The sequence below is a fragment of the Arachis hypogaea genome, chromosome 2 (genome assembly GCF_003086295.3).
Source record: "Arachis hypogaea cultivar Tifrunner chromosome 2, arahy.Tifrunner.gnm2.J5K5, whole genome shotgun sequence".
NCBI lineage: Eukaryota > Viridiplantae > Streptophyta > Magnoliopsida > Fabales > Fabaceae > Arachis > Arachis hypogaea.
The window spans coordinates 26,787,301-26,795,219 of NC_092037.1; the positions used below are offsets into that span (position 1 = coordinate 26,787,301).

General features: G+C 41.3%; 1 non-coding gene across 1 annotated transcript; it reads left to right on the forward strand.

Moving 5' to 3' along the window:
- The first annotated feature begins 6,834 nt into the window (after positions 1-6,834).
- LOC112763255 (small nucleolar RNA R71) lies at positions 6,835-6,942 on the forward strand. Its single transcript, XR_003182847.1, has one exon. It is a non-coding gene; the product is annotated as a small nucleolar RNA R71 (small nucleolar RNA).
- Positions 6,943-7,919: the final 977 nt, after the last annotated feature.

Consider the following 7,919-nt stretch of genomic DNA (forward strand, 5'->3'; position numbering starts at 1 on the left):
GCACCCCAAAGAGCTTATTCATCCAAGTAGATCCCTCACACAGGAACACCACAGACACATGTCTTAGGGTAAACCATTGGTGCCTAGCCTTATTGCTTACTCCTTTTCTTTTGTTTTTCACTTCCCTTGTTCTTTCCCTTTTCTCTTATTAGGATCTTGTTGTTATCTTAGTCTCATGGGTATATCAAAAGTAAAGCATTCAGGATAGATAGTTGTCATCCTAACCTTGTGGTTGAACCAACTTAGCTAACTTATGACTACCTCCAAAGATTCATGAATGCACTTCCACATTATGGACTCCTTTCTGGTCTTTTGTAAACATAGACATTCTCTTCTTCATACAAATAGACAAGCTTACAAGTAAATAAGGGAAAGAAGCAGTGACACTTAAACCAGAGTTCATGGACCTAAGCAATAAGAGCATTAAGATGCAGAATTGAAAATGTTCAAACTAACATGGAAGCATGTTCTATTCCATACAAGATCTTCCTTATTTAAAGCATAGAAAAAGAAATGGAGTAACGAAGGAACTCCACCACCTTTTACTTTTGTGGCCGTCCTTGCTCTTTTCATTGCTGGTCCTCCTTGTGTCCTCTTGCACTTCCTTGCAGCCGTGCCAATCTTGCTTGCTTCCAATCCGCAAGTGCCTTTGGTGCACGAAATTGTGATCAATACTTTTCACAACTCAAATAATCCCCGGTAATGAATCCAAAAACTTCGTGTTCAATACCATGGCATAAACACAACTTCGCACAACTAACCGGCAAGTGTACTGGGTCGTCCAAGTAATAAACCTTACGCGAGTAAGGGTCGATCCCACAGAGATTGTTGGTATGAAGCAAGCTATGGTCACCTTGTAAATCTTAGTCAGGCAAACTCAAATGGGTATGGTGATAAACGCATAAAACATAAAGATAAAGATAGAGATACTTATGTAATTCATTGGTAGGAACTTCAGATAAGCGTATGAAGATGCCTTCCCTTCCGTCTCTCTGCTTTCCTACTGTCTTCATCCAATCCTTCTTCCTCCTTTCCATGGCAAGCTTAAGCAAGGGTTTCACCGTTGTCAGTGGCTACCTCCCATCCTCTCAGTGGAAATGTTCAACGCACCCTGTCACGGCACGGCTATCCATCTGTCGGTTCTCGATCAGGCCGGAATAGAATCCAGTGATTCTTTTGCGTCTGTCACTAACGCCCCGCCCTCAGGAGTTTGAAGCACGTCACAGTCATTCAATCATTGAATCCTACTCAGAATACCACAGACAAGGTTAGACCTTCCGGATTCTCTTGAATGCCGCCATCAGTTCTAGCCTATACCACGAAGATTCCGGTTAAAGAATCCAAGAGATATTCACCCAATCGAAGGTAGAACGGAGGTGGTTGTCAGTCACACGTTCATAGGTGAGAATGATGATGAGTGTCACGGATCATCACATTCATCAAGTTGAAGAACAAGTGATATCTTAGAACAAGAACAAGCGGAATTGAATAGAAGAACAATAGTAATTGCATTAATACTCGAGGTACAGCAGAGCTCCACACCTTAATCTATAGTGTGTAGAAACTCCACCGTTGAAAATACATAAGAACAAGGTCTAGGCATGGCCGAATGGCCAGCCTCCCAATGATCTAAGATAGCATAAAATGAAGATAGCTACCCCGATATCTCAATACAATAGTAAAAGGTCCTACTTATAGAAAACTAGTAGCCTAGGGTGTACAGAGATGAGTAAAAGACATAAAAATCCACTTCCGGGCCCACTTGGTGTGTGCTTGGGCTGAGCAATGAAGCATTTTCGTGTAGAGACTATTCTTGGAGTTAAACGCCAGCTTTTATGCAGTTTGGGCGTTTAACTCCCATTTTGGTGCCAGTTCCGGCGTTTAACGCTGGGATTTCTAAGGGTGACTTTGAACGCCGGTTTGGGCCATCAAATCTTGGGAAAAGTATGGACTATCATATATTGCTGGAAATCCCAGGATGTCTACTTTCCAACGCCGTTGAGAGCGCACTAATTGGGCTTCTGTAGCCCCAGAAAATCCACTTCGAGTGCAGGGAGGTCAGAATCCAACAGCATCTGCAGTCCTTTTCAGTCTTTGAATCAGATTTTTGCTCAGGTCCCTCAATTTCAGCCAGAAAATACCTGAAATCACAGAAAAACACACAAACTCATAGTAAAGTCCAGAAAAGTGAATTTTAACTAAAAACTAATAAAAATATACTAAAAACTAACTAGATCATACTAAAAACATACTAAAAACAATGCCAAAAAGCGTACAAATTATCCGCCCATCACAACACCAAACTTAAATTGTTGCTTGTCCTCAAGCAACTGAAAATCAAATAAGATAAAAAAGAAGAGAATATGCAATGAATTCCAAAAACATCTATGAAGATCAGTATTAATTAGATGAGCGGGGCTTTTAGCTTTTTGCCTCTGAACAGTTTTGGCATCTCACTCTATCCTTTGAAATTCAGAATGGTTGGCTTCTTTAGGAACTCAGAATCCAGATAGTGTTATTGATTCTCCTAGTTAAGTATGATGATTCTTGAACATAGCTACTTATTGAGTCTTGGCCGTGGCCCAAAGCACTCTGTCTTCCAGTATTACCACCGGATACATACATGCCACAGACACATAATTGGGTGAACCTTTTCAGATTGTGACTCAGCTTTGCTAGAGTCCCCAATTAGAGGTGTCCAGGGTTCTTAAGCACACTCTTTTTGCCTTGGATCACAACTTTATTTCTTTCTTTCTTCCCTTTTTCTCTTTTTTCTTTTTCTTTCTCTCTTTTTTTTCGATTTTTTTTTCATTCCTTTTTCTTGCTTCAAGAATCATTTTAATGATTTTTCAGATCCTCAGTAACATGTCTCCTTTTTCATCATTGTTTCAAGAGCCAACATTCATGAACCACAAATTCAAAAGACATATGCACTGTTTAAGCATACATTCAGAAGACAAAAATATTGCCACCACATCAAAATAATTAAACTGTTATAAAATTCAAAATTCATGCAATTCTTTTCTTTTTCAATTAAGAACAAATTTTTATTTAAGAGAGGTGATGGATTCATAGGACATTCATAACTTTAAGGCATAGACACTAAAACACTAATGATCATAAGACACAAACATGGACAAACATAAGCATTAATTTTCGAAAAAACAGGAAAATAAAGAACAAGGAAATTAAAGAACGGGTCCACCTTAGTGATGGCGGCTCTTTCTTCCTCTTGAAGATCCTATGGAGTGCTTGAGCTCCTCAATATCTCTTCCTTGTCTTTGTTGCTCCTCTCTCATGATTCTTTGATCTTCTCTAATTTCATGGAGGATGATGGAGTGTTCTTGGTGCTCCACCCTTAGTTGTCCCATGTTGGAACTCAATTCTCCTAGGGAGGTATTTAGTTGCTCCCAATAGTTTTGTGGAGGAAAGTGCATCCCTTGAGGTATCTCAGGGATCTCATGATGAGTGGGGTCTCTTGTGTGCTCCATCCTCTTCTTAGTGATGGGCTTGTCCTCATCAATAGGGGTGTCTCCCTCTATGTCAACTCCAACTGAATAACAGAGGTGACAAAGGAGATGAGGGAAGGCTAACCTTGCCAAGGTAGAGGACTTGTCTGCCACCTTATAAAGCTCTTGAGCTATAACCTCATGAACTTCTATTTCTTCTCCAATCATGATGCTATGAATCATGATAGCCCGGTCTATAGTAACGTCGGACCGGTTGCTAGTGGAAATGATTGAGCGTTGGATAAACTCCAACCATCCTCTAGCCACGGGTTTGAGGTCATGCCTTCTCAATTGAACCGGCTTTCCTCTTGAATCTCTCTTCCATTGGGCGCCCTCTTCACATATGACTGTGAGGACTTGGTCCAACCTTTGATCAAAGTTGACCCTTCTAGTGTAAGGATGTTCATCTCCTTGCATCATGGGCAAATTGAATGCCAACCTTACACTTTCCGGACTAAAATCCAAGTATTTCCCCCGAACCATAGTAAGATAATTCTTTGGATCCAGGTTCACACTTTGATCATGGTTCTTGGTGATCCATGCATTGGCATAGAACTCTTGAACCATTAAGATTCTGACTTGTTGAATGGGGTTGGTAAGAACTTCCCAACCTCTTCTTCGGATCTCATGTCGGATCTCCGGATATTCACTCTTTTTGAGTGAAAAAGGGACCTCGGGGATCACCTTCTTCAAGGCCACAACTTCATAGAAGTGGTCTTGATGCACCCTTGAGATGAATCTTTCCATCTCCCATGACTCGGAGGTGGAAGCTTTTGCCTTCCCTTTCCTCTTTCTAGAGGTTTCTCCGGCCTTGGATGCCATAAATGGTTATGGAAAAACAAAAAGCAATGCTTTTACCACACCAAACTTAAAAGGTTTGCTCATCCTCGAGCAAAAGAAGAAAGAAGAGAGTAGAAGAAGAAGAAATGAGGAAGAAGGGAATGGCTTTGTGTTCGGCCAAAGGGGGGGAGAAGTGGTGTTTAGGTTGTGTGAAAATGAAGGAGTGAAGGAGGGTTTATATAGGAGTGGGGAAGGGATGAGGGCTCGGTCATGTATGGGAGGGTTTGGGTGGGAAAGTGGTTTGAATTTGAATGGTGAGGTAGGTGGGGTTTATGAAGGATGGATGTGAGTGGTGAAGAGAAAGATGGGATTTGATAGGTGAAAGGTTTTTGGGGAAGAGGTATTGAGGTGATTGGTGGATGGGGAAGAAGAGAGAGAGAGTGGTAGGGTGGGTGGGGATCCTGTGGGGTCCACAGATCCTGAGGTGTCAAGGAAAAGTCATCCTTTTACCAAATGGCAAGCAAAATCTCGTTTTGTGCCAATTCTGGCGTTAAACGCCGGGCTGGTGCCCATTTCTGGCATTTAACGCCAGCTTCTTGCCCTTTTCTGGCGTTTAACGCCAGTCTGGTGCCCCTTTCTGGCGTTAAACGCCCAGAATGGTGCCAGACTGGGCGTTAAACGCCCATCTGCTAACCTTACTGGCGTTTAAACGCCAGTAGGTGCGTCCTCCAGGGTGTGCTATTTTTCTTCCTGTTTTTCATTCTGTTTTTGCTTTTTTCATTGATTTTGTGACTTCTCATGATCATCAACCTACAAAAGACATAAAATAACAAAGGAAAATAGTTAATTATAAAACATTGGGTTGCCTCCCAACAAGCACTTCTTTAATGTCATTAGCTTGACAGAGGACTCTCATGGAGCCTCAGAAATGCTTAGAGCCATGTTGGAACCTCCCAACACCAAACTTAGAGTTTGACTGTGGGGGCTCTGTTTGGCTCTGTGTTGAGAGGAGCTCTTCATGCTTCCTCTCCATGGTGACAGAGGGATATCCTTGGGCCTTAAACACCAAGGATTCTTCATTCACTTGAATGATCAACTCTCCTATATCAACATCAATCACAGCCCTTGCTGTGGCTAGGAAGGGTCTGCCAAGGATGATGGATTCATCCATGCACTTCCCAGTCTCTAGGACTATGAAATCAGTAGGGATGTAATGGTCTTCAACTTTAACCAGAACATCCTCTACAAGTCCATAGGCTTGTTTTCTTGAATTGTCTGCCATCTCTAGTGAGATTTTTGCAGCTTGCACCTCAGAGATCCCTAACTTCTCCATTACAGAGAGAGGCATGAGGTTTACACTTGACCCTAAGTCACACAAGGCCTTCTTGAAGGTCATGGTGCCTATGGTACAAGGTATTGAAAACTTCCCAGGATCCTGTCTCTTTTGAGGCAGTTTCTGCCTAGACAAGTTATCCAGTTCTTTGGTGAGCAAAGGAGCTTCATCCTCCTAAGTTTCATTTCCAAATAACTTGTCATTCAGCTTCATGATTGCTCCAAGGTATTTAGCAAATTGCTCTTCAGTGACATACTCATCCTTTTCAGAGGAAGAATACTCATCATAGCTCATGAATGGCAGAAGTAAGTCCAATGGAATCTCTATGGTCTCATTTTGAACCTCAGATTCCCATGGTTCCTCATTGGGGAACTCATTGGAGGCCAGTGGACGTCCATTGAGGTCCTCCTCAGTGGCGTTCACTGCCTCTTCTTCCTCTCCAAATTCGGCCATGTTGATGGCTTTGCACTCTCCTTTTGGATTTTCTTCTGTATTGCTTGGGAGAGTACTAGGAGGGAGTTCAGTAATTTTCTTGCTCAGCTGACCCACTTGTGCCTCCAAATTTCTAATGGAGGACCTTGTTTCAGTCATGAAACTTTGAGTGGTTTTGATTAGATCAGAGACCATGGTTGCTAAGTCAGAGGTGTTCTGCTTAGAGCTCTCTGTCTGTTGCTGAGAAGATGATGGAAAAGGCTTGCTATTGCTAAACCTGTTTCTTCCACCATTATTGTTGTTGAAACCTTGTTGAGGTCTCTGTTGATCCTTCCATGAGAAATTTGGATGATTTCTCCATGAAGGATTATAGGTGTTTCCATAGGATTCTCCCATGTAATTCACCTCTTCCATTGAAGGGTTCTCAGGATCATAAGCTTCTTCCTCAGATGAAGCCTCCTTAGTACTGCTTGGTGCATTTTGCATTCCAGACAGACTTTGAGAAATCATGTTGACTTGTTGGGTCAATATTTTGTTCTGAGCCAATATGGCATTCAGAGTGTCAATCTCAAGAACTCCTTTCTTCTGACTAGTCCCATTGTTCACAGGGTTTCTTTCAGAAGTGTACATGAATTGGTTATTTGCAACCATTTCAATTAGCTCTAGAGCTTCTGTAGGCGTCTTCTTCAGATGAAGAGATCCTCCAGCAGAGCTATCCAAAGACATCTTGGACAGTTCAGAGAGACCATCATAGAAAATACCTATGATGCTCCATTCAGAAAGCATATCAGAGGGACACTTTCTGATTAATTGTTTGTATCTTTCCCAAGCTTCATAGAGGGATTCTCCTTCCTTCTGTCTGAAGGTTTGGACTTCCACTCTAAGCTTACTCAATTTTTGAGGTGGAAAGAACTTTGCCAAGAAGGCATTGACTAGCTTTTCCCAAGAGTCCAGGCTTTCTTTAGGTTGAGAGTCCAACCATGTCCTAGCTCTGTCTCTTACAGCAAAAGGGAATAGCATAAGTCTGTAGACCTCAGGGTCAACCCCATTAGTCTTGACAATGTCACAGATTTGCAAGAACTCAGCTAAAAACTGATGAGGATCTTCCAATGGAAGTCCATGGAACTTGCAATTCTGTTGCATTAGAGAAACCAATTGAGGCTTAAGCTCAAAGTTGTTTGCTCCAATGGCAGGGATAGAGATGCTTCTCCCATAGAAGTCGGGAGTAGGTGCAGTAAAGTCACCCAGCACCTTCCTTGCATTGTTGGCATTGTTATTGTTTTCGGCTGCCATATGTTCTTCTTCTTTTAAGAATTCGGTTAGGTCCTCTACAGAGAATTGTGCCTTAGCTTCTCTTAGCTTTCTCTTCAAGGTCCTTTCAGGTTCAGGATCAGCCTCAACAAGAATGCCTTTGTCTCTGCTCCTGCTCATAAGAAAGAGAAGGGAACAAGAAAATGTGGAATCCTCTATGTCACAATATAGAGATTCCTTTAGGTGTCAGAGGAGAAGAAAAGTAGAAGACAGAAATAGAAAATTCGAACTTATCAAAGAAGATGGAGTTCGAATTTTGCATTAAGGGATAGTGTTAGTCCATAAATAGAAAGATATGAGAAGAAGGGAAGCAATTTTCGAAAATTAAGTGAAAGATTTTGAAAACATTTTTGAAAAACACTAATTGATTTTCGAAAATAAGAGTGGGAAAGAGATCAAGTGATTTTTGAAAAAGATTTTAAAATTAGAAATCAAAAAGATTTGATTGAAAACTATTTTGAAAAAGATGTGGTTAAGAAGATATGATTAGTTTTTTAAAAAAGTGTGATTGAGAAGATATGATTTGAAAAACATTTTAAAAAGATTTGATTTTG